The following is a 27,440-nucleotide window of genomic DNA, read 5'->3' as shown; positions in this document are numbered from 1 at the left end:
TCAATCTGAATCCTGCCACCCTTCCAAATTGTTCCATTTCGTCTAATACCTCCTTCACACTTTCTAATGGTTCTTCCATAGTCAGTACCAAATCATCGGCAAAGGCTTTAACTTTATACTCATTTTGACCTACTGTTACCCCTTTTATTTGCTTGTTTTGTCTAATTGCATTTAGGAAGACTTCCAGAACCGTTATAAATAACAGTGGTGATAGTGGGCAACCTTGTCTTGTTCCTTTGGATATTTGAATATCTTCTGTAATAACATTATTCACAATCAATTTTGCTCTCTGCTCCGTATAGATTGCCTTTATACCATTATAGAACTCTTGTCCCACTTCCATATATTCTAGGTTTTTCAACATAAATTCCCAAATCACGTTATCAAAGGCCTTTTCTGCATCTACAAACATTAAAATTGCTTGTTTATCGCTCCTATCAGACAGATATTCTATGACATTAATTATGTTTCTTACATTATCTCTCATTTGTCTGCCTGGTAGGAAGCCTGCTTGATCTTTGTGTATGAGTTTTATCAATATCTTTTTCAATCTCTTCGCAAGAATTCCTGCAAAGATCTTATAGTCTGTATTTAATAATGAAATAGGCCTATAGTTTTTAACTTGAGTTAAATCCGAGTCTTGTTTCGGAATTAATGTAATAAACGCTTCTTTCCACGTTTCTGGAATGTCTCTTTCTTTTAAAATGTTGTTCAAAACTTCAGTCAACGGGGTCACCAACACATCTTTCATTTCTTTATAATAACTCGATGTAAACCCATCCGGACCCGGAGCTTTCCCTCTCTTCAACTCCTTTATCACTTCCTTTACTTCTTCTTTTCCTATTGGGGCATTCAGCTGGTCTTTTTGATCTGTCGGGATCTTCCGCACCATTTTCTCTTTTAGGTATCTTTCTATTTTCTTCTTATTGTTCCTTTCTTTATTTTTATATAACTGTTTGTAGAATTCCAAGAAACCTCTCCTTATTTCTTTCGGATCAACTGTCTCCTCTCCATTTATCTTGATTTTATTGATTGTACTCTGCTCCTTTCTCTTTTTCAGTTGCCACGCAAGCCATTTTCCTGATTTGTTTGCAAACTCAAAGTTTTTTTGTCTTAACCTTTTAATGTTCCATTCAACTTCCTTGTTTATTATCATTGCAAATTGAGTTTGTAGAGTCTTTATTTCCTGCTTTATTTTCAAGTTGTTAGGTTTTTTGATCAATTTTTGCTCATTTTCCATGATCTGTCTTAAAATCTCTTTTGTCCTTTTTTCTTTATTGTTTTTCCTCAATGAGTTTTGCTGAATAAAAAATCCTCTCATTACTGCCTTACTTGCGTCCCATACAATACTCATTTTCGTACCTTTGTCGATGTTGTCCATAAAATATTCCGAGAGTTTCTTTTGTGATTTTTCCACCATCTTCTGATCGTCCCATAAATTATCGTTCAATCTCCACCTGAAAGTTCTTTCTTCAAACCCTTTTAACTCCAATTCTATAGGGTTATGATCCGAAATAACTTTGGCCTGAATTTCAATTTTTTGGATTCTTGGAGTCAGATCACTCGAAATCCAAATTTGATCTATTCTTGATAATGACTGATTCGGTTCTGAATAATATGTAAATTGTTTCTCCAATGGGTGTTTGAGTCTCCAAATGTCAATCAGATTACAGTTTTTTGTCATTGTGAAAAATGTCTTGGGCAATTTCCCTTCGTTGTTCTTTACTTCTCTTTGCCTATCCATTTCCAATGATACCACACCATTCATGTCTCCCATTATTATAATTTTTTGGTCCACATACTCAGATAGTTTTTCTTCCAATGATCTATAAAAATCAGTCTTGTTTCCATTTGGTGCGTAGATCCCGACAATTATCAACTTTTCGCCTTGCCAATTGATTTGAACAGCTATGATTCTTCCTTCTTCATCTTTAAACAATTGGTGAGATTCAATTTTATTTTTGATATAGAGGACCACTCCCCTTTTTTTATCTTTGCCAGAAGAGATAAATTCATTTCCTAATCTTTTGTTAATCAAAATTTTCCTGTGTCTTTTTGCCACATGAGTTTCTTGTTTTTTTTTTTGTAATATTTTTATTCAAGAATTTTTCCATATAGACATAACATACATAAACATACAATAACACAAACAAAACAAAAAACATGTACCATTTCATATCCTAATTTCTTATACCTTCCTTCCCCGACTTCCTCATACCTCCCTTTTCTGTATTCCAAATTCTTATCAATTGCTCAGCAAATCTTCCCTTATTTTAATTTAAGTTTAAACTAATCTTCCTTATTCTCCTTATCTTAACCATTACTGATAGTAACCATTTACTTTCTAATCCAACATCATTCTAACTTTCATTAACTTTATAATATTTCTTTAAATAGTCCTTGAATTTTTTCCATTCTTCTTGCGCTGTTTCTCTTCCCTGGTTTCGGATTCTGCTCGTCATTTCTGCCAGACCCATGTAGTCTATCACCTTCATCTGCCATTCTTCCAGTGTGGGTAAATCTTGCGTCTTCCAGTACTTCGCAATGAGTATTCTAGCTGCTGTTGTAGCATACATAAAGAAAGTTATATCCGTCTTTAACACCCCTTGTCCGACAATACCCAAGAGAAAGGCCTCTGGTTTCTTGGTGAAAGTATATTTAAATACCTTTTTAAGTTCATTGTAGATCATTTCCCAGAATGCCTTAATCTTCGGGCACGTCCACCAGAGGTGAAAGAATGTACCATCCTTTTCTTTACATTTCCAACATTTATTGTCAGGCAAATGGTAAATCTTTGCAAGCTTGACTGGGGTTATGTACCACCTATAGATCATTTTCATAATGTTTTCTCTTAAGGCATTACATGCCGTAAATTTCATCCCAGTGGTCCACAACTTTTCCCAATCAGCAAACAAAATATTATGACCAATGTCCTGAGCCCATTTAATCATAGCTGATTTAACCGTTTCATCTTCTGTATTCCATTTCAACAGCAAATTGTACATTTTTGACAAATTCTTAGTACTGGGTTCTAACAATTCTGTCTCCAATTTTGATTTTTCCACCTGAAAGCCAATTTTACTGTCCAGTTTAAACGCTTCATTTATTTGATGATAGTGCAACCAATCTCTCACCTTCCCTTTTAATTTCTCAAAACTCTGCAATCTCAGTTTGTCCCCTTCCTTTTCCAAAATTTCCCAGTATCTTGGCCACTTAGGCTCCATGTTTAACTTTTTAACCGCCTTAGCTTCCATTGGCGACAGCCACCTTGGAGTTTTATTTTCCAGCAAGTCTTTATATCTGACCCAAACATTTAATAGTGCTTTTCTGACAATATGATTTTTAAAACTTTTGTGTGCTTTAACCTTGTCATACCACAAGTATGCATGCCACCCAAAAATGTTATTAAAACCTTCCAAATCCAAAATGTCTGTGTTTTCAAGAAGCAGCCATTCTTTCAGCCAGCAGAAAGCTGCCGCTTCATAGTACAATTTAAAGTCTGGCAGGGCAAACCCTCCTCTTTCCTTTGAATCCGTTAATATCTTGAATTTAATTCTGGGCTTTTTGCCCTGCCAGACAAATTTAGATATGTCTTTTTGCCACTTCTTGAAACAGTCCATTTTATCCATTATTTGCAATGCTTGAAACAAAAACAACATTCTTGGCAATACATTCATCTTTATAACTGCAATTCGACCTAACAAGGAAAGCTTTAAATTTGACCAAATCTCCAAATCTTTTTTCACTTCTGTCCAAGTTTTTTCATAATTATCTTTAAATAAATTCACATTCTTAGCTGTCATGTTTATACCCAAATATTTCACTTTTTTAACCACAGTCAACCCTGTCTCATTCTGAAACCTTTCTTTTTCCACCTGTGTTAAGTTTTTCTCCAATACCTTTGTTTTTGACTTATTCAGTTTAAATCCTGCCAATTGACCAAACTCTTGGATTATTTCCAAAACTCTTTTCGTACTAGCTTCTGGCTCTTGCAATGTAAGTACTAGGTCATCTGCAAATGCTCTCAGTTTGTATTGTTTAGCTCCGACCTGAATCCCCTTAACCAACTGGTCCCTCCTAATCATATTAAGCAAAACCTCCAGGACCGATATAAAAAGTAATGGGGAGATAGGGCACCCCTGTCGTGTCCCTTTTTCAATCTTCAACTCTTCTGTAACCACATTATTTACAATTAATTTTGCTTTCTGTTCAGAGTAAATTGCACCTATACCATTCTCAAACCCTTGGCCTACCCCCATCCCCCGGAGGTTCTTCAACATAAAGCTCCAAGAAATGTTGTCAAAGGCTTTCTCGGCGTCCACAAATATCAAAACAGCCTTAGTGTTTATGTTCACTTCCAACTTCTCCAAAATGTCAATTATATTCCTTACATTATCCGACAAATGCCTTTTCGGGAGAAAGCCCGCTTGGTCCCCATGAATCTCCTCCATCAAAACTCTTTTCAGTCTCCTTGCTAAAACATCAGCAAAGATTTTGTAATCCACATTTAGTAGCGAGATGGGTCGGTAGTTCTTAAGTTGGTTCTTTTCAGTCTCTGTCTTTGGTATAAGTGTAATATAGGCCTCTCTCCACGTATCGGGTGCCTTCCTCCCCTCCATGATCTCATTGCAGACTTCCTTCAAAGGTTGTATAAGCCCTTCCTTTAAAACTTTGTAATATTTGGAAGTCAGTCCATCCGGTCCAGGTGATTTGCCCAACGTCTTGTTTTGAATGGCATCTTCTATTTCCTGTGCTGATATTTCCTGATTCAAAATTGTCTTACTTTCCTGCGGAATCTTTTTCAGCCCATTTTTCTCGAGGAATTGTTGTATAGCTGTTTCTTTTTGCGGCCCTTGTGTATAAAGTTGTCTAAAGTAGTTCTGAAAACAGTTTCTAATTTCAGCTGGGTTGCTTATATTCTTTCCTTCCACTTCTATATTTGTTACCGTGTTGAGTTTTTGTCTCTTCTTTATTTGCCAAGCCAATAACTTGCCACATTTGTCAGCAGATTCAAAAGTCTTTTGTCTCATTTGCTTAATTTTCCACTCTAGTTCTTGGTTCGTCAGTTCCATATATTGTGTTTGATAAAGTTTAATTTCTCTTAAGATCTCTTGTGATTTTGGCTTCGATCTTAATTTCTTTTCCCCTTCTTTTATTTTTTCCAGAATTTTTTCCTTCCTCTCATTTTGTTTCCTTTTCTTTAATGTATTTTGTTGTATCAAAAACCCTCTCATCACGGCTTTGCTTGCGTCCCATATTATTCTTTTTTCTACTTTAGTCCTTAGATTAATTTCAAAATAGGCTGTCAAAGTTTTTTGGGCCTTCTTACAAATCTCCTCATCTCTAAGTAAGGTGTCATTCATTCTCCATCTGAAGGAGCCAGTTGTTGTTTGCCTCATCACCATCTTCACTGCATTGTGGTCGGAGAAAGTTTTTGGGCAGATTTCCACTCTCTTTATGTTCTGCGCCATATTGCTAGTCACCCAAATTTGGTCAATCCTTGTCCATGTCATTTTGGCTTCAGAAAAGAAGGTTCCCTCTCTTTCTAGTGGGTGTTTTGTTCTCCATATGTCAATCAAGTCCATATTGTCAGTCATTTCAAAAAAGGTCTTTGGTAGTCTTCCATCTTTTGTTACTACCTGTCTTTGTGCTTTGTCCATATTTGTTGAAACTACTCCATTCATGTCTCCCATCATGATTAATTTATAATCCATGTGATCCATCAAAGTCTCATGCAACTTCTTGAAAAATTCAGCTTTCCCTTCATTTGGTGCATAAATTCCCACTATCAAATACTTCTCTCCTTGAAATTGAATTTCAATTGCCAAATATCTTCCTTGGTCATCTTTAAAAATTTGTTTCGGTTGGAGCTTCTCCTTTGCATAAATCACCACTCCTCTCTTTTTTACTCTGTCTGAAGATATAAATTCTTGTCCCAATTTTTTATTTACTAATAACTTTCTATGAGCTCTTGTCACATGGGTCTCCTGTAAACAAATTAAGTCTAATTGATCTTTCTTCAAAGCATGAAATATATTTTTTCTCTTTCTAGGGATGTTCAAACCGTTACAATTCCAAGTTAGAAGTTGCAGGGCCATGATGGGATTATTTGCTCTTTCCTCCTACAGCTCCCAATTTTTGTTCCTCGTTTGTCGGTAGTTCCGTATCCGTATCTAATGAAGGATGCCCTTGTCCTGGATGAGTCTCTTTCTGTAGGTCTTCTTCGTGTTCTCCCATAAACTTGTCTTTATCACTCACAGTCTTTATTCTTCTCTTCTTCCCCTTGTATTTAAAGGACAGGCCTTGGGGGAACTCCCACCTGAATGGTATGTAGTTCTTTCTCAGCAATATCACCAGGTCCTTGTAGTGTCCTCTTGCGTCCAAAATACTCTTAGGAATATCTTTAAAGATCTCAATATGGAAATCTTCAATTCGAAGGGTTGTTTGGTAATGCAGGTTCAATATTTTATCACGCTCCTCCTTTGATCTTAGAGTTATAAGACAATCTCTGGGTCGATTCTTCCTCTGCCTTGCTCCCAATCTGAAAGCACTTTCTATCTTAAATTCTTCTTTATCCAGCTCCTGCTTCCAAAAGTCAGAAAATTCTTTTGTCAAATAGTCCACCAGGTTATCTTCTTCCTTTTCCGGCACAAGTCTGATCCTTAAATTTCTCTCCTTGCGTTGCATATCCTGCATAGAAAGTGCCAGTTCATATTCATCTAGTTTCTTGAACACTGGTGGAAACTTTCCCTCAGCAGCAGTTGCAATTTCTTTGGCTTCCTCAGCTATCTTTCTTGTTATAGATGATTCTTGCAATATTTTCCCAATTGCTTCTGCATTTGAGTTTACTTTATTCCCAAGGTCAGTTATACTTTTTGTATTTGAGTCAATTTTCCCAGAGATTTCTTCAATTTTCTTATTTGTTTCAGCAACTTGTACTTTAGTTTCAGCAACTTGTGCTTTAGTTTCTGCACCTTGTTTTTTTAGTTCCTCCAAAGAGTCATTTATCTTCTCCAATACCTTGGCAAATGATTCTTCTGTAGACATTGTTTTCACTTTTGCCTTTGGGACAGCTGTAGTTCCAGAGGCTCCTGATACTGAAGCCCTTCTCTGCATAAAAGAGTCAATTTTATATTGTTTGCCAGATCTCAAGGTTGTTTCCTGTGAATCCCCTTTCTCTTTACCATCTGCCATAACAAAGTCTTTTAGTCAAGGTCATTCCCAGACTCTTGAGCTGTCAAACAAAAGTTCTCATAGATTTCACTTGTTGCTGTAACAATTTGTAAATCCACCAGAGGGCGCAGAGTCGATTTTTACTTCTCCAAATAAACCCACACTCTCCTAAAAATAAACAAAAGTTTTCCTGGTCCCTTCCAATTGTTCTTTTCTCTTTCTATGGGGTCCAAAATCAATAGTGTCCTGTAAGTAACTTTGCAATGCAACAAAATAAATATTTCAAGTTGAGAGTAACCCAAGTCAATTATAGATACTTTTTAACCTTCTTATAGCAACAGTCCTTAGCCGGTTCCTTTTCTCCGGCAGTCCGATCCCAGGTGTAAGAACAGCGGTATTTAACTCAATTCTTTAAAATTGGCAGAGAAACACTTCAAAATCTTCTCCCCCCCCCTTCTGCCTTCGGGGAGGGAGTTCTTTGCTTTGGTGGTGAATTTCTTAACTCCCACAAATTTCCTCTCACACCGTTACAGCTAGAATGCCTTTCGCTTTGATCTTGCTACAGAACGGAAAGCAGACTTCCTTTTTAGTGCTTGTCCGTCTCGGTGCCCAATTTCTTTACTTTTGATGTCCAATTATGTTTTAGCGGTCAATCCTACTCACGGATAGTTGTTTTTTAGTCCAATTTCGCCGGAAGAAATCAGCGCTCTCCGCTAATGGCGACGCGGCTTCTCCTCGCAGGCTGGGTGAAAACGACTCTCAGCACCGCTCCTCACCCCCTCCGCTGATCCGCAGCCTTTAAAAAGGCTATTTCACAGCGTCGGGGGGGGCGCAAAGGTGCCCGCCGAGTCTCCGGTTCACAGGCAACGCGCCTGTGATTTTTAAGGGTCCCCGCTCCGCCGTAGCTGACAGGACCCGAACCTACGAAGTAGACCTCTCCCGGAGCTCCGGGTGAGATCCGCCATTAAGCGCTGGCGCTAACCGGAAGTGTTTGCCACATGAGTTTCTTGTAGACATATAATGTCTAAATTTTTCTTTTTTAAATATTGTTCAATTTTATTGCGTTTCTTCTTATCGTTCATCCCATTAATGTTCCAATTCCAAAATTTTAACGCCATTCTTCCTTCAAATTAAATAAATTTAAATTATTTTCTTACAATCTATCTACCTCTTCTTCTTCCTCTTCAACCTCTTCCTCTTCCGATTTTTCCCCATTCTGTTCCTCTTCTTCTCCCAACGGTCTTACTCCTCCTTCCGCTCCCTTAACCTCTTCCTCTCCCATGTGTAGTTCTTTATATCTTCTCATGAATTTCCCTATTTCTTCAGGACTTCTCAGTCTTCTTCTCATACCTTTATAGAAGAACGAGACTCCTTCCGGAAACTCCCATCTAAAGTCGATCTTATTCTTCTTAAGGATTTGCACGAGTGGTTTGTACGCTTCTCTTCGTTTCAACAGTCTTACTGGTATATCTTTAAAAATGATTATGTAGTTCCCGTCTATGTAGAGCCTTTTCTCTCTGTTCCTTTGTAAAATCAAATTTCTCATCTCTCTGTCCTTAAATGTAATCAAACAGTCTCCCGGAAATTTCTTTGTTTTAGTTGTCCTTATTTTCATTCTAAATGCATTTTGTACTGTTTTTGCAACTTCTTCCTCTGGTAAATCCAACCACTGTGCAATTTCCTTTATTAATTTCTCTCTTATGTTTTCATTCTGCGCCTCTGGAACTTGCCTCAGTCTCAAATTTACCTCCCTCTGTCTCAATTCATTCATAGCAATGGAATCCTTTATTTCCTCTTGTGCTTTGTTTAAATCCACCATCTCATTCTTCATCTTTTCCTCCTCCCGCTTCATTTCTTTCATTTCTTGCTTTGTCCTCTTTAGCCCCTCATCCACTCTTTTCGAAACCTCTTTGATCTGACCTTTCAATTCATTAACTGTCTCATCAATTTTTTTATCCATTTTCCCAATTTTATTGTCCACCTGTTCTAATTTTGTCTCCAAGTTCTTCTCACTTTGTTTTATTTCTGCAAACATTTTCAATATTTCCGTTCTAAACTCTGTTTCCTGTTTTGAAGCTCTCCTATCTGTTGGTGTCCCCCCCTCCGCCCCCTTTTTTGGCACATGTGACATCTTCTCCAATCCCAATTCCAAATACCCAATATTATCTATACAAACCGATTAGCAAAATACATAAAAACACCAAAATACAATTTCCGAATGTCCAAATGTCCAAAATATTAGTCCAAAGTTTTGAGGCAATATTAGAAGATTAATATAAAGCCAACTTTCTAATTGGAGACGCTTCCACAGCAAATTTGAAGTTGAAAATGTCCAATTCAATAAAATAAAATTATCTTCTTGCCCCCATTCGGGCTAATCCTTAGCAGACCAAAGAAACGGTTTTGTTATAATCCAGCTTGAGGACCCACTTGTAATCCAGAAAATGGTGCGGGAAGTAATACAGAAGCTTGATTTAAAGTCCCAGATTATAGTCCAATTTTGTAATCCAATTGTCTCTAGGGGGCTCCAATAACCGTCCCTTAAAAATAGGGGAATTCAAAACATTTCCAGGGGGAGGAAATCTCACAGAAAGCAGTTATTTCTCCTATAGCCTCCACAGCGGAAGATTCTCAAAGAAAAACAAATTGTACTGCCACAAACCGTCCACTGGGGGAGTCAGACCTTCTTCTTTTCAAAATTATACTTCAAAATTATACTTCAAAATCCCTTATCTTCTTTTTAATTTCTCAGTTTTAGATCCTTAAATAAAGGAGGCAAAAAAGAACAATATATGTATATAACCCAACATCCACCAAAAAGACACTTTAATCGCTTTTTTTCCTCTGCAAAAATACTCTGCGTAGCTGGTTAATATGGCGCCGATGAATCTTCTTTAACGTACCAGTTTATTCACAGAAATATAAACGGAAAATTAACTCAAAGTCTCAAAACCTCAGATACATCTGGGACCTTCATTTAAACTCACGGTCCTCTTCTGTCCCCCTTAGCGTTTATACAAAGTTACTTTCTTTAACTTTGTTTGCAACAGTTTCTTATTGTTAGGGAGAAACGGAAACAATAGCCACTAGCGACAGTTCACTTTCGCTTTCTGGCTCTGCTTACCGTCGTGCGTCTTTACTGATTCCAAACGAACGCTGAACTCGAAATCTTCTCTTATTAATTCAGGACTTCCCTTATATTTCCAAACCGATAGTCCAATTTATATATTGCAAGTCCGAATTTCTTTATTTTGAGAGCGGAGCGCTGTTCCCTTCAAGCTCGGGGCTTCGCTATTCAGCCGCAGCAATGGCTTCCCGATAGCCAGCCGTCTCAAACCGCCGTACTCTTCACCTCCTTTTCGGAGGCTACCTGACGGCCGGGTGAGCAGCTTTCAGGCACCGCCGGGAACCTGGATCTCTGGACACCCTCCAGAGGTTTGGGGGGGGGTTTACGCCCAAACCCCCCCCCCCTATTTGGCTGAAATAGCTAGGGTTTCCCTCCCAGAGAGATCCCTCGCTTGTGCCGGGCTCGCGCTCCACCGGAAGTCCCCCTATCCTTTCCTTAATTCATAATATTCTGTCATTACATTACCTTAATTCTATTTTCATCTTATCATATAGAAACCTTAAAGTTTAAAGCTTTAATCTTATTTTTACCAACTTCTCCTAACCATAACATTCTTACCTAATTCTTTAGACATTTTTACAAGAGCCAAGTAATTTCATTTCAACATTTTTCTAACATTCATTAATTTTATAGAACAATCTTAATTATATATATAAAAAAGAGAGAAACAATCCAATCTTCATCCAGCGTCCCTTCCTCCTGGTCCCGGGCTTTGTCAGTCCTTTTTAACCTATTAATCTAGCACATTAACCTGGTAACCTTATATCCGAGGCCCTCAAGTCTCTTCCATGTCCCTTCCGCAGCTCTTCTTCATATTTTCCTTTCATTCTCGGGAACTCCAGCTTGGTAATGTTTTGGACCCTTAACAACAATTCAGCCCCTTTTCCATAGACCAGACTGGACTCCATATGGTAATTAAAAACATGTTCCAGATTCCCTCCAAAATTGAGAGCCCCCACAGCTCCAGACATCAGACGGCCCATTGCCAGACTTGAAAAGTCCAAATCTCCCTGTAAAGGGGGGTCTATCCAGCCCCCCATTTCCAAACCTAACCAAACTTTATCTTTCCAAGTCTGGTTTTTTCCAAGTTCATTTGTCAACTCCAAAAAATTATGTTCCTGCTGGGCCGCTGCTCCCTCCGTCTCTGGCACCCAAGATTCAGCAACATCCTCTTCTTTCAGTTGTTCTGTCATGGCACACTCCTGTTTTAGTTCCTGGGTGGGCTCCATATAATTTCCCACTACCTGTTCAAGGGTTCTGGCCGCATTAGTCATTAAATCCGTCTTCTGGCTTAACTGATCCAATAGGGCATTTATTTTACAGAAAGCACCCAACAGTGCTTCTGAAGACATTGTCCTGCAAGGTCACAAATCCTTTCCCACGGTTGTAATCTAAGACAGCTGCAAGCTCCCAGGAATTAGTTACAATTTCACAGTCCCCCTCTAGGGGGGAAAGCTTCTAGTTGTTCTTTCTTTTAATAACAATGGCAACAAAGTTTCTTTTTTGTGATATTTTGTCCATATTTGTTCTTTTAAAATGCGAAAGGAAACAATGGAGTCACTATGTTTCTCTTCTCTTAACTGTCTGTCAGAGACATTTGTTTCTGGTCAATGAGCTTCAAACGTCAATTCTGACACCCCGCTCCAGGATCAGGACGGTGAAAAATTACTTTGCTTTAAACTCACTTCTGCAGGTTTAAACAGCCCAAAAAAGATCCCCCTTCTTCTCCTGCTGCCGAAGGGGGGTTCAGCGATTTTAAATGATGAAAGCCAGTCCTTTAAAAGTGATTTTCAAAGCTCTAGTTTACGTTGTCTTTGCTTTGTTCTGGCTACAAGGAAACGGAAGGCTGACTTCCTGTTTAGACCTTCCTGTTTCAGTACCAAATTAGGGTAAATTTTAAGTCCAAATTCCTTTCTATTTCGCCAGTTCTTAATTCAAGTCCAATTATTCAGTGTTTCACTACTCACGGGTGGTTATTTTAGATGCCAAATTGTCCCAGGAAAAAGGCAGCGCTCTCCGGTAACGGCTATACGGCTTCGCTCCGCAGAAAAAGCAATTGACTCATAGCACCGCGCCACTTCCCCCTCGTCGCTTCGGAGCCCATTAGTGGGTTCCTTTGCAGGTTGGGGGGGCGCTAAGGATGCCCGCCGAGTCCCACAGTCACAGGCTTCATCCGCCTGTGATTTCCAGAAGGGTCCCCGCTTCGCCGTAGCGGAAAAGACCCGTTTCATGCGGAGCTGGTCCCTCCAATTCAGAGGGAGTCCGCCATTACCGATGGCGCCACCCCGGAAGTCCGGAGGCGGACCTCCCTGTCCGGACTGAGTGATGGGGGTGAAGATGCTCCTTCAGGTCCACAGGGCCAAGGCAGGGGCCAAAACAGCACTCAAGTAATAAACAGACAAGCAGAATAGAATAATATCAGAATATGAAGTGGGAGCAGGCGCATTTCAATACTGTAATTTATATACAATTCAATGTCAGAGTAACCCTGGGACTAGATAACAAGCCTCCAGGTGGACGTGCCCCATCTGCCCTTCACTTTCCTCTTCCGCACGGGCAGAATCTGCCTTCTGGACTGTGGGATTCACGGTTGTTCTCCTCCTCTCCATCCACCAGGGCTTGACTTCAGGTGCAGCAGAATTCCCCAGCCCCCCAAGGATTTGAGACCCATCAGCTTTCCTCACCTGGTTTAGCCGGCCGGTTGAAGCCGTTGCTTGAACCCCTGTTGCATGCTGACAGCTTCTGGAAGCCACAGGTGAGAACTGAGTGCAGGGTGGGGACCAAGGGTGGAAAAATGACCCCAGAAGGTGTAGGACATGTCCCCCACCCAAGGAACTACTGATCCCCAACACCCCATGACATCTAGATGCAGGTAGGTAGCCATGTTGGTCTGACACAGTTGAAATAAAAAATTAAAAAATAGTCCCGTAGCACCTTAGAGACCAACTAAGATTGTCCTGAGTATAAGCTTTCGTGTGCATGCACACTTCTTCAGATACACTGACACAGATGTCACCAGACCCTTGTATATCGTGGGAGGGTGCGGTGGGGTTTTTCTCAGAAGGGTACTCCTACTACCATCTCCCACTACCCATCACTATGAAGAAGTGTGCAAGCACACAAAAGCTTATACCTAGAAGAAACTTAGTTGGTGTCTAAGGTGCTCCTGGACTATTTTTTTACTTTTTTACTTCAACTGTGTCAGACTAATAATGGCCACCTACCATTAAGTACAGTTATCTCCTTGCCTTGAATATCCTGCTTTTCAGTGCCAGATTAGGATAGTCCTCTGTCAGAAGACAAGCACAGGATCAGGCAGCACATCATCATTATAAAGACCCATTGGGGTGGGTGTTTCCGCCTGAGATTCGCATGTGCCATCTGCTTTCCTTCTGCTTCTCCTGCTCTCTCCATGCAATGTGAGGCATGTAGACAGAGGTCCATCTCCAAGAACAAGAGCAACCCTGAGCACCCATTCAGCTGACCCCAAGCACCAAGCCTTGTCACTAGTTCTCTGACTGACCCAGACCACAGTCCCTGGAAGAGATGAAGGCCTGGGTCTCCCAAAATAGTCCACATGGACCTCCTGAGGTCAGTGGGACTGTGCAGGTGATTCATGAAGATCTAGAGGTGGAAACGGGGGCAACCACTTGATTTGAAAGGCAGTCTCAGAGGACAACAGTATTCCAAGATCATGCTGTGTTATTAAAGATGATTGAGGATTATGAAAGGTTGTTGATGCATTACTATCATTAGACATCATACCATTTTCATTTCCTAAAAATTGGGAACATGGGAGAATGTGGGAGATGTTGAAATAAGAGAAGGTGCTAATGGCGGTTAATGTATCCATTTTTTGTGTCTGTTCTTTCTCCTGAAGCCCAAACAGGATTTCCTTTCTGCCCACTCTGAAAAAGGTGATGGAGAAGACAGAATTGCAGGGGACAGGGCACCTTTCGTTTCATTAGGAATAGCCATTAAAATGTGTGAAATGTGGAATATGCTTCACTGAATGAGCACACATAGTTCACATACACGAACACAAAAAGGAAAGAACCCACTTAAAGGTATGGAGTGTGGAAACAGCTTCTGTTTCAATGCAAAACTTAGAACACACCAGCGGACTCACACAGGGAAAAAACTACCGTATTTTTCGCACCATAGGGCGCACCGGACCATAGGGCGCACCCAGTTTTTTGGGGGGGAAATAAAGGGGGAAAATTATTTTTCCCCCAGGCGCGGGGCTGGGGCGGGGGAAGCTTCCCCCGACCCCAGCCCCCAAACAGGCAGCTCTCTGCAAGCCGTGGGAGCGCTCTCACTGCTTGCGGAGAGGTCCGCGAAGCCTGGGCGCGCTGATCTCAGCGCGCGCAGGCTTCAGCATGCAGGCAAGTCTCCGCAAGCAGCGGGACCGCTCCCGCTGCTTGCGGAGAGATCCGCGAAGCCTGGGCGCGCTGAGCTCAGCGCGCGCAGGCTTCGGCATGCAGGCAAGTCTCCGCAAGCAGCGGGACCGTTCCCGCTGCTTGCGGAGAGATCCGCGAAGCCTGGGCGCGCTGAGCTCAGCGCGCGCAGGCTTCCGCATGCTGGCAACTCTCCGCAAGCAGCGGGAGCGCTCCCGCTGTTTGCGGAGAGGTCCGCGAAGCCTGGGCGCGCTGATCTCAGCTAGCGCAGGCTTCGGCATGCTGGCAACTCTCCGCAAGCAGCGGGACCGCTCCCGCTGCTTGCGGAGAGATCCGCGAAGCCTGGGCGCGCTGAGCTCAGCGCGCGCAGGCTTCGGCATGCTGGCAACTCTCCGCAAGCAGCGGGACCGCTCCCGCTGCTTGCGGAGAGATCCGCGAAGCCTGGGCGCGCTGAGCTCAGCGCGCGCAGGCTTCGGCATGCAGGCAAGTCTCCGCAAGCAGCGGGACCGCTCCCGCTGCTTGCGGAGAGATCCGCGAAGCCTGGGCGCGCTGAGCTCAGCGCGCGCAGGCTTCGGCATGCTGGCAACTCTCCGCAAGCAGCGGGACCGCTCCCGCTGCTTGCGGAGAGATCCACGAAGCCTGGGCGCGCTGAGCTCAGCGCGCGCAGGCTTCCGCATGCTGGCAACTCTCCGCAAGCAGCGGGACCGCTCCCGCTGCTTGCGGAGAGATCCGCGAAGCCTGGGCGCGCTGAGCTCAGCGCGCGCAGGCTTCGGCATGCAGGCAAGTCTCCGCAAGCAGCGGGACCGCTCCCGCTGCTTGCGGAGAGATCCGCGAAGCCTGGGCGCGCTGATCTCAGCGCGCGCAGGCTTCGGCATGCAGGCAAGTCTCCGCAAGCAGCGGGACCGTTCCCGCTGCTTGCGGAGAGATCCGCGAAGCCTGGGCGCGCTGAGCTCAGCGCGCGCAGGCTTCCGCATGCTGGCAACTCTCCGCAAGCAGCGGGACCGCTCCCGCTGCTTGCGGAGAGATCCGCGAAGCCTGGGCGCGCTGAGCTCAGCGCGCGCAGGCTTCCGCATGCTGGCAACTCTCCGCAAGCATTGGGAGCCCAGCGCTGGACTCCCGCTGCTTGCAGAGAGGTGTGCGAAGCCTGGAGAGCGTGGGGGGTCTGTGCGCACCGACCCCTCTCACTCTCCAGGCTTCACCGAAAGCCTGCATTCGCACCATAGGACGCACACACATTTCCCCTTCATTTTTGGAGGGGAAAAAGTGCGTCCTATGGTGCGAAAAATACGGTATATTTATGTATGGAGTCTGGAAAGAGCTTTAATGATAGTGGAAGGCTTAGAAGACATCAACATCAACGGACTCACACAGGGGAGAAACCATTTGAATGCATGGAGTGTGGAAAGAGCTTCAGTTTCAATGCAACCCTTAGAACACATCAACGGACTCACACAGGAGAGAAACCATTTCAATGTATGGATTGTGGAAAGAGCTTCAGTCAAAGTGGACACCTTAGACAACATCAACGGACTCACACAGGGGAGAAACCGTTTCAGTGTATGGAGTGTGAAAAGAGATTTAGTGATACTGGAAGCCTTAGAAGACATCAACAGACTCACACAGGGGCGAAACCATTTAAATGCATGGAGTGTGGAAAGAGCTTCAGTCAGAGTGGAGACCTTAAATATCATCAACGGACTCACACAGGGGAGAAACCATATGAATGTATGGAGTGTGGAAAGAGCTTTAATATAAGTGGAAACCTTAGAAGACATCAACGGACTCACACAGGGGAGAAACCATTTAAATGCATGGAGTGTGGAAAGAGCTTCAGTCAGAGTGGAGACCTTAGATATCATCAACGGACTCACACAGGGGAGAAACCATATGAATGTATGGAGTGTGGAAAGAGCTTTAATGAAAGTGGAAGCCTTAGAAGACATCAACGGACTCACACAGGGGAGAAACCATTTAAATGCATGGAGTGTGGAAAGAGCTTCAGTCAGAGTGCACACCTTAGAAATCATCAACGGATTCACACAGGGGAGAAACCATATGAATGTATGGAGTGTAGAAAGAGCTTCAGTCAGAGTGGAGAGCTTAGATATCATCAACGGACTCACACAGGGGAGAAACCATATGAATGTATGGAGTGTGGAAAGAGCTTCAGTTATAGTGGAAACCTGAGAAGACATCAACGGACTCACACAGGGGAGAAAGCATTTAAATGCATGGAGTGTGGAAAGAGCTTCAGTCAGAGTGCACACCTTAGAAATCATCAACGGATTCACACAGGGGAGAAACCATATGAATGTATGGAGTGTGGAAAGAGCTTCAGTTATAGTGGAAACCTGAGAATACATCAACAGACTCACATCGGTAAGAAACTATTTAAATGTATCGAGTGTGGAAAGAGCTTCAGTCAGAGTGGAGCCCTTACAACACATTAACGGACTCACACAGAAGAGAAACCATATAAATGTATGGAGTGCAGAAAGACCTTTGGTGATAATGGAAAGCTTAGATCACATCAACGGACACACACAGGGGAGAAACCATTTCAATGTATGGAGTACAGTAACTGCTTCACTCAGAGTGGAAATCTTAGAAAACATCAGCAGACACACAGGGGAGAAAGTATTTAAAGGTATGGACTGTGGAAGGAGCTTCAGTCAGAGTGGAACCCTTGATTTTTGTCAACAAACTAACACAAAAGACAAACCATATAAATATCAAGAAAGTAGATAGAGGTTCACTCTTAGTGGAAGTTCAGAATCAACAGACTTATGGACAGGAAGAACTTTAAGAGTTGAAATCCTTCAAACCATCAACAAACTCAGAGAGGAGAAGCAGTTTAAATGAAAAGATTGCAAAAAGTGCTTTATTTATAATAGAGTGATCAAGGAACATCCCAGGACTCTCACATGGGAGAACCCATTTAGATGTATGGAGTGTGGGACGTCTTCCTCTCAGAGTCCACTCTGAGCAATGAACTCAGCAGGAAATCATTCCTAAAAGCATGAGGTATATGTGAAGTTCTGGTGTTTATATGTAAAACATTATAATAATGAAATAAGGCAGCATCTCACAATAGTGAGTATAATTTTAGATGAAAGTACCTTTGGTTTTTGCACCAAACTCTGTCACCCCCCCCACCGCATGATCTCCCAGCACTGCTTCTTCACCAGAACTTCATCGCTGCCTCCTGCCCTGCGCGTTCTGAAGAAAACTTGGAATACTGAAATTGAATGGGATATTTCCCCCCAAACCTAATTTCAAGAGAGAGAAGGAGGGGTGCAGGTACTAGGGAAGTCTCTTGGGGGCCCCACGTTCACTCATGTACCCCAGGACAATTTACTGCCATCAGCACACTTTGCCCCCTCCCTGCTCCCTCCTAAGTCTAGATCATTTATGAACAAGTTGAAAAGCCACAGGTCCCAATACTGAGCTTGAGGGGACTCCGCTTTCTGCTCCTCTCCTGTCCGTTTTCTCTCTTGGTGTTTCAGAAGGAGGGCTGCCTCCAACAGAGGGGGCACATTTCTTCTAGGGGCACATTTCCAGGGGCACATTCCCCACGGTGCCCCCCAGCCTGGCTCCACTCGGCCAGAGCAGCTGCATTTTGTTTCGCTGCAGGTGAGGCTGCCCCCTGCAATGTGGGGTCTTAAAGGAACTTCATGGGGGGGGGATCAGCGAGGAGGAGCTTCTGGAGCCTGTGCAGCCCCCTCCCCTTCAGGTTTCCTGAGCCCCTCCCTTTTTCATTTCAAGGATTGGGGGTCCCGCACAGCCCTCAGGGCACCTAAGCATCGGGGGGGGGGGAGCTATTTTGTTTCCTGAGGGCAGGAGTCACAATCCTGGCACACTGCAGGATGTCTGAGTTTTAGGTATGGGGGTGAAAAAAGGTGGGGGGGAGGTGGAAAAGAGGTGATAGGGGAAATATCCTGGGGTGTGGATTTTATTTTATTTTTAATCATTTTTATTGATTTTTCAAAAAAAACCCTGAGTGCTCGCTGAAAGGACAGATTCTGAAGCTGAGGCTCCAAGACTTTGGCCACCTCATGAGAAGACTCCCTGGAAAAGACCCCGATGTTGGGGAAGATGGAGGGCACAAGGAGAAGGGGACGGCAGAGGACGAGATGGTTGGACAGTGTTCTCAAAGCTACCAGCATGAGTTTGACCAAACTGCGGGAGACAGTGGAAGACAGGAGTGCCTGGCGTGCTCTGGTCCAGGGGGTCACGAAGAGGCGGACACGACTAAACGACTAAACAACAAATATCGAGATGTGGAAAAATGGAAACAAAATGTGGGAAATATGGAAACAACAAGGAGAAGCAGGACTAAGATGTGGAGATCTGCTCCAGAGATCCAGACTGTGGGGAGCCCCAAGAAATCAATAAATGCAATTTGGACTATAATTTGATCTTTTTTATTCTTGTTTTTTTATTTTTTAACTGAAGTATTATGATTGGGTATTTAATTGGGGTGTGGGTATTTAATTGAGGCGAACCAAAGGGGTGGCGGTGGGGACAGGCCGCCCCAGTGCCCACGCCTTTACCACCTCGCTCTCTGCTGGAGGAGGCAGGCAGGGAAGAGGACAGGGCAGAACGGAGGCAGGCGAGCCAACAAGTGAGGGGGCAGAGTTGGCTGCTGGGGGGGGGGGATGCACTTGAGCTGCTGCCTCTTGAGTTGCTCTGTCTGTCAGGTTGCCCTCATGTGCCCCCCCCCCAAGCAGGGCTCCTGTGCCTTGTTTGTTGTAATTGAAAGCAGGAGCTGAAGATTTCGCAAGCGATAAACTATAAGATAAAATAAGAAACTCCTAGAAGTAACAGATGAGGCTAAGAGATAGAGAAAGATCAATAATAATGATTATTATGGATTACAATTGGAAGTAGGGATAAGAAGTTTGTAATGAAAGAGGATATTGATGTTTCAGATATGAAATTGGGAACTGCTAAATATGTGTTATGATGAAATTCAAATTGGAAGGTGTCGAGGAAGTCTTCTAGCAATGTAAATATACCAGGGAATAAGAACGGGGGAAATTCTTCTTTTATCTTTTGCATTTTTATTGTTAAGTTTTTATGTTGTGTTAAATGTAATGTTCTTTTCTGTGTTTATGTTTATGTATTATAAGAGCCTGGCGTGCTCTGGTCCATGGAGTCATGAAGAGCCGGACACAACTAAACGACTAAACAACAACAAAATTATAAGAGAAAACCAATAAATATTTTTTTTTGGGGGGGGAACCCAGCACCTTCTAGCTTCGTCAGGGCAAGCATATTGTTAGGTGGGCGTGAGCTCCGTCTTCCTTGAGGCAAGTGTGCTTTGTGGCAGCTTTGCTTCATGAGAAGTCACGCAGCAATTTGGAGCTCAATAAGCCAAGGAGCAAACCAAAATTCTGGGCGTCCTCAGTTTAGGGCTAAACTACCGAAGACCCTGCAATAAAACCCTGCATATGTTTGCCCAGAAGTATGCCAGATGGACACTAGTGTAGACTTTCCCCCCGCAAGTGTGCTTAGTGAACTCTGCAGTTCTGCAGCCGAATCCCAACGCATAAATAATGTTGCAGTCCTGACCCCTGACTCCACTTCCCTGGGTGTATTCTGCACCGGACTGAGCAGACGGGGGGAAGATGGCACTCCAAGTGTATCTTAAACATCTTCCATCCTGTTCTCTGTCATCTTTCTACTACACCTTTAAATGCTGACAGTTATCTGGTCTGGATAAAAGAGAACATGTTCCCGACAAGTGTGTGCGCATAAGTGCATGCGTAGGCTGGAATTTGAACTGCTGAGGCTGGGAGGTTTGCAAAAGAAAACAAGGTGCAGGATGTCCAATGGTAGCTGGCCAAGGGGATTGCTTGCATCTGAGACAGGAGAGTGCTTGGGCATGAAGGTATCACTGGACATGACTTTATAAGGGGATGTGAAATTCTGTGAAGAAGCTCGCTGGTACAATTCATGAGAACAACCCAACTTCGTATGAAACGTGAATAGGGCGCTGTCTTTGCTCTGTAATCTTTTGACTCAGGCATGGTTCCACGCCACTCTCCCCCAAAACAATGATTTCTTTCTGAGGTCTCAGGTGATCCTAACTGGAGATGAGAATGTTGTGTGAGATGCACATGAAGAAGTTTCTCTGGTGATGCTTCAATCTAAGGGGTTTTGTTTTTCAAGCGCAGAATCTTAACTACTGAGCCTTGGAAGAAGTACGCTTGCAAATGATTATTGGGTAGTGAAGGTGTGGGGTGTAAAATTGTATTGCAGTCAAATGCAACATTCCTACAAGGCACATGCTGGGGAATGCTTGTGTCACTCAGGAGAAGACTTGCTAGTTCCTCCTGAGCGGGGACAGACTTCCTCTGCATGGCACTTCATGTAGGTGTGGCCTGTTCGTGGACAGAGGAGCACACGGCCTCCATGTTCTGCTCTTCTTCTTCTCCTTTTTGTGTTCCTACAAGTTAGGAAGAAGTGACTGCTCAGTTGCAGTCACTTGAGATTATTTCCCTTATGGGATAGTTCATGTCGATATATATAGAGTTATGTAACTTAAGTCTGCCTTCAGGGATCTTATTGTGAACTGGATGATTGTAAATAAACTAGTTTTATGTTAACTTTAATCAGATAGTCGTGTCTATTCTTTTAGGAGGGATATAAAAAGGGATCTTACCAGGAATCCTAAATAGTGAGGCTCAGACGAGCCTGCAACTAGCTAACTGCTGTGTGATTTAAAAGAGGGATTGTTTAACAACTCTGCTAAGTTATAGAACTTGCCGACGCAAGTTAGGAAGGATATCATAAAAGAATATATCCTCTCCTGCCTCCCTAAACATTCCCACAGAAAGAGCCTGCGGTTGGGTGTCACCTCCCCTTGGAGCGAGCGACCAGCAGGGATGCCTCTGAGCTGCCTCCGTGTGTTATGCTCAGCCCACCGTTCCCCATACAGACATCTCTGGCAATGGTTGCTGACGAGGGCTTACTGCCCATGCTGCCTTGTTTTGAATAGGATGGTGGGCAGTCCTCTGACAACTCACAGAGCTGTTTTCAGGATCTGGAGGGCAAGGACTGATGTAGTGTAGCAGTTAAAGTGTGAGATGTGAGTCAAACTCCTCTTCCTGCAACCTCAACTCTTCGTATGCATGGGGATTATAACACTGGACAGCCTTGCAGGGCCGTTGTTTAGATTACTGAGATAATATATGTTATATTTTGTAATGCTTTAAATGTGCTACATAAATGCTAAAGTATTCTTAAGTAAAGCTGAGTATTGGTTGGTGCAAATTGAAAGGGCCGAGAGGCAGAGCCAATAGAAGAAGACGAAATCCAACGAGTAATAAAAGAATCAAAAACCCAGGACAAGGATGGATTTTCGGCAAAATATTATCAAAAAACTAAATCAAACCCTGATTGCACCCTTGAAAGAGGTACTGAACAGCATTTTAAGGAGGGGAGAAGTACCTGGCAGGTCAGACTCAGAGGGAGGAGAGGAGGGGGCCAGGAGACCCAGAGGAGGCCGGTTGCTGAAGCATCCACGGAGACTCCCCCTCCTGCTGCGACCAGCTCCCCTCTCCCCTGGTCTCCTAGAGCACACAGGGAAATCCAGTTCCGACCCCATGAGCCTGTACATATTAAGGGGGGGGGTTGTCCCAACATGCATCACTTTGATCTCATTGACAATGAACTGTAATTACTGCCCATTCAGCCTGTTTGGAGAGCTCTTTTTGGAGCTCCTTGCAATCTCTCTTTGTTTGAACTGTGGGGTGTGAAACACAGAGCAGTCAAATACAACATTCCTAGAGTGGACATAAAAGGGGATGTCTGGACCAGCCAGTCAGAACTTCCTGTTTCCTCCTGGGCTGGGACAAACTTCCTCTACATGTGACTAGAGGTGGGCGTGACCTCACCTGTGCAGGTAACAACATACCACAGGGCAGGCAGCCATCTCTCTCTCTGACTCCATTCCTTGAAGAAGCCACATCTCCTTAGCCTGAGATGCTCTCTTGGCTTCAAGAGAGGACAAAGGAACTATTTCCTTATGGGATAGATTCCAGGTGTATATATTTTGTAACCTAAGTCTGCCTTCTGGGATCCTTCTGTGAACAGAATGGGAGTAAACTATTTTATATACTTTTATTTTTTTAAAAATATTTTTATTAGCACTTCAACAACATATCCAAACATATCATATTATTTACCGCCTTCCTACCCCTCAACCCCCCCTCCCCTCCCGCAAAGACTTCCCTCAGCTCAGCTTCCAATTATCAGCACAGGTTCTAATAAGTGTCCACTCACCATGAGGCAGAATTTAATTACTGCCCCACAAGCTTCCTGCGCTTTAAGTTTTGCAGCCTCCAGATGTCCCTTCCAGAAAAGTGTCTCAGTGAAAGGGACTCCCAGGGATCCGAAGGAGTGCATTGAACCAGGTTATTCGTTGCTCCAAACTTTGGACTTCTGTCTGTCCGCTGGGAGAGGCTGGCCTGCCCCTTTTTCAGGGCAACTTCCTTCCCTCTGCTCCAGTATGAGGGCAGCATACATAGCTCACAGCCCCCTCTTAAATCCCGTCAACTATAAAAAAAGCAACCACTATCAAATACTTGACAATCCTAGACAGCATCTTAAAAAGCAGAGACCTCACCTTGCCAACAAAGGCTTGTATAGTTAAAGCTACGGTTTTCCCACTAGTGATGTATGGAAGTGAGATCTGGACCATAAAGAAGGCTGATTGCCAAAGAATGGATGCTTTTGAATTATGGTGCTGGAGGAGACTCTTGAGAGTCCCATGGACTGCGAGAAGATCAAACGTATCCATTCTGAAGGAAATCAGCCCTGAGTGCTCACTGGAAGGACAGATCGTGAAGCTGAGGCTCCAAGACTTTGGCCACCTCATGAAAAGAGAAGACTCCCTGGAAAAGACCCTGATGTTGGGAAAGATGGAGGGCACAAGGAGAAGGGAATGACAGAGGCAAGATGGTTGGACAGTGTTCTCGAAGCTACCAGCATGAATTTGACCAAACTGTGGGAGGCAGTGGAAGACAGGAGTGCCTGGCGTGCTCTGGTCCAGGGGGTCACGAAGAGTCGGACACAGCTAAACGACTAAACAACAACATCAAGTACTTTAAAAATCAGCACCTAGACTGTTTCAGTAAATGCCTGGGGGCCTAAAACAGATGTGAATGGGCAACGCAAATCAGAGCGCATTGTGTGTGTGCAACTTGCAAGAGGGCAGAGGGACAGAGTCTCTGCTTCACGCCCCTCTCTGCTCTCCTCCTCCTCTCTTTGACTTCCCACATTTATGTGGAAATGCTACAGGTCCACCTCATAGGGAGGTTGTAAAAACAGCAGAGTTGGTTTTTATGAAGCACTTTGAACTCTCCGAGTGCCCTCTAGTTTATCTCCCCACGTTGAGCCCCCACCTCCTTTGCTCAGAGGGGCTCTGGCCCTGCCCCCCATCCCTGGGCCACCTTCCCTTTTCATTCAAGGTGCACGGCTAGGAGATGGATCTTCTGCCAAACTCCCCTTTATTCCTGTTGCCACCACAGAGAACTCTTCAACACTTCACCCCAAACATAACAAAGGAGGAAGTGTGCATCGATTCATTAAACTGATTTATTTAAAAAATAGACATAAACATGTGGTTTCAAATGTTCTCATTTCTTTTCTTTTTCTTTTGAAACTTTGCTACAGCTGCAACAACGGGGATTATAATGCTGTTTCTCTACTACAGGTCTAACCAACCCTGCTCCACAATTGCCACCACTGTCCCATTCCATTCCACCTTCCAATGGTTGCAGCCCACCATCTTGGCTGCAGGTCCCAGAAGACGGGCTCTCTCCTTAGAGACCTTTTCCACCTAGCCTGGGAGGGCAGAGCCTGGATTGACTCCAGCTGCAAAAGCTGAGGCTGCTGAACAGACTCTTGAATTTGGGGTTTTTTGGGGGGGTTGTTGCTGTTGGTGTTTTGTTTTTATATTTTAGATCTTGTGATTTATGTGGAAATTGTTCAGTTCAATTGCTCAATCCCAGCATTCCAAACTCCAAACTACCCCTATCACCATCTAGCATTTCCTAAAATTTACTCTTCAACTGTAATTAAATAATTACCATTATTATATTAATGTCATTGATACATGCGTATAAAACTTTAACTACAAACACCAAGACATTGCACTGAAACTTTCGGTAAATGTGCATGCATGCACTTTCCAAGAGTCTCATTCGAGAGCCAGTGGGGTGCAGTGCTTAAGAGTTTTGGACTAGGAACTGGGAGACCTGGGTTCCAATCCCCACTCATCCATGAAGCTCACTGGGTGATGGCTTCACAGCCCAACCTACCTCACAGGGTTGTTGTCAGGATTAAACGATGAGGGGGAGAACGACTTAAGACGACACTGAGCTTCTTGAAGAAACAGGTGGTATATAAAGGCATCCAATAAATTTCGCTAAGAAGAAAGGTAAGATTCTGCTCTTAGGCAAGACGAATCAGGTGCACAAATATAAGATGGGACATACCAGGCTTGTCAGTAGTACATATGGAAAAGACCTGGGGTCTTAGTGGACCACAAGACTAACATGAGTCAACATCAGCGAAATAGGCTGTTATTCTAGGCTGCGTCCAAAGAAGTCAAGTGTCCAGATCAAGAAAAGTAATAGTCCCACTTTCTTCTGCCTTGTTCAGACCACACCTGGAGTCCTGTGTCCAGTTCTGGGTGCCCCAATTTAAGAAGCATTTTGACAAGCTGGAAGGTGTGCAGAGGGGGGTGAGCAAGACAATTAAGCGTTGGGAAACCAAGCCTTCTGAGGAACAGGAAGGGGTGTCACGTGGAAGCTTGAACAAGCTTGTTTTCACCGGCTCTGGAGGCTGCGACCCAAACCAATGGCTTCAAATTAGAGATGCCCTTGGAAGGTTGTGGACTCTCCTTCCTTGGAGGTTTGTAAGGAGAAGTTTGAAGGCAATATGTCATGGAAGCTTTAGTTGAGAGTCCTGCAGTGGACTAGACAACCCAGGGGTCTCCTGCAGGTCTAAAATTCTATGATTCTCCCCTGTATGAATTCTTTGATGGGCCATGAGGTTAGTCCTCTTACTGAAGCTCTTTCCACATTCCAAGCACTGATATGGTTTCTCACCACTGTGAATTCTTTGGTGGGAAGTGAGGTTGTCCTTCCGGGTGAAGCTCTTCCCACATTCCAAGCACTGATAGGGTTTCTCCCCAGTGTGGATTATTTGATGGGCCATGAGGTTGGTCCTCTTACCAAAGCTCTTTTCACATTCCAAGCACTGATATGGTTTCTTACCACTGTGAATTATTTGATGGGAAGGGAGACTTTGCTTCTGACTGAAGCTCTTTTCACATTCCAAGCACTGATATGGTTTCTCACCACTGTGAATTCTTTGGTGGGAAGTGAGACCGGAGCTCACAGTGAAGCTCTTCCCACATTGGGAGCACTGTTATGGTTTCTCACCACTGTGAATTCTTGGGTGTGCCACGAGACTGGCACGGTGACTAAAGGTCTTTCCACATTCCAAACACTGATATGGTTTTCCCCCTGTGTGAATTCTTTGGTGGGAAGTGAGATCGGCTCTCTGGAGGAAACTCTTTCCACAATCCAATCATTGATAGGATTTCTCCCCGGTATGAATGCTTTGATGGGTAGCGAGATGGGCGCTTTTACAGAAGCTCTTTCCACGTTCCAAGCACTGTGAATTCTTTGGTGGGAAGTGAGATTGGCTCTATGGCAGTAACTCTTTCCACATTCCGAGCACTGATAGGGTTTCTCACCACTGTGAATTCTTTGATGGGAAGTGAGATTTTGCTTCCGACTGAAGCTATTCCCACATTCCAAGCACTGATAGGGTTTCTCACCACTGTGAATTCTTTGATGGGAAATGAGACTTGCCTTCTGACTGAAGCTGTTTCCACAGCTCATGCATTGATAGGGTTTCTCCCCAGTATGAATTCTTTGGTGGGAAGTGAGACCGGAGCTCACAGTGAAACTCTTCCCACATTCTGAGCACTGATAGGGTTTCTCACCACTGTGAATTCTTTGATGGGCCGTGAGATTCGCCCTGTGATTGAAGCTCCGCCCACATTCCAAGCACTGATAGGGTTTCTCACCTGTATGAATTATTTGATGGGCTGTGAGATGGGTGCTCTGACTGAAGCTCTTTCCACACTCTTGGCATTGAAATGGCTTCTCCCCCCTGTGAATTCTCTGATGTTTACGGAAGGTTGTGCTTGTATTAAAGCTTTCCCTACAATTCAAGCCCTGATAGGGTTTCTCCCTGCTGTGAGTTATTTGATGTGAAATGAGATGTGCACTCGTACTGAAGCTCTTTCCACATTCCAAGTATTTCAGTGGGTCCTCCCCTGTGGGAATTATTTCTTGTGAAGTGAGGCTTTCATTCCAACAGAAAGTTCCCCCCCATTCAGAGAACTGAGAGGGTTTCTTCCCAATAGCATTTCTTTGGAGGATAGTCGAATTTGAGCTGTGACTGAAGCTCTCTCCACACTCCAAGAGTGGCAATGGCTTCTCCACTGTGTGGATTCTGTCATGGGCATCCTCTCTCTCTATTTCCGAATCATCACCACCTGCAATGAAGAAATGGATTAGAGCTGCAGGAAGAAATGGAGTGCCACTGTATTGAATATTGATCTCTAACCCTTGTGATAGAGGAAGAATTCCATGCATCAACACTGCTGACCACACACTAGAGGTGGGCAGTGTTAGAAACAGAGATAGGACAGCTAG

The 27,440-nt window shown here is 43.8% G+C and overlaps 1 protein-coding gene and 3 pseudogenes across 1 annotated transcript in view; 3 read left to right on the top strand and 1 right to left on the bottom strand.

The window, feature by feature from the left end:
* Window positions 1-27,440, top strand: part of LOC128421753 (zinc finger protein ZFP2-like) — a 461,814-nt pseudogene that overhangs the window by 15,431 nt on the left and 418,943 nt on the right.
* The window catches only part of LOC128421740 (zinc finger protein 665-like), a 100,771-nt gene that overhangs the window by 27,377 nt on the left and 45,954 nt on the right, over window positions 1-27,440 (top strand). The gene's annotated exons all lie outside the window — the stretch shown is intronic.
* Window positions 15,999-18,497, top strand: LOC128422433 (zinc finger protein 470-like; annotated as a pseudogene).
* On the bottom strand, window positions 24,801-27,376 carry LOC128422432 (zinc finger protein OZF-like; annotated as a pseudogene).

This window comes from Podarcis raffonei, chromosome 10, assembly GCF_027172205.1.
Source record: "Podarcis raffonei isolate rPodRaf1 chromosome 10, rPodRaf1.pri, whole genome shotgun sequence".
Taxonomy (NCBI): domain Eukaryota; kingdom Metazoa; phylum Chordata; class Lepidosauria; order Squamata; family Lacertidae; genus Podarcis; species Podarcis raffonei.
The sequence above is the reverse complement of the archived record's forward strand: the minus strand, read 5'-3'. Positions and strand labels throughout refer to the sequence as shown.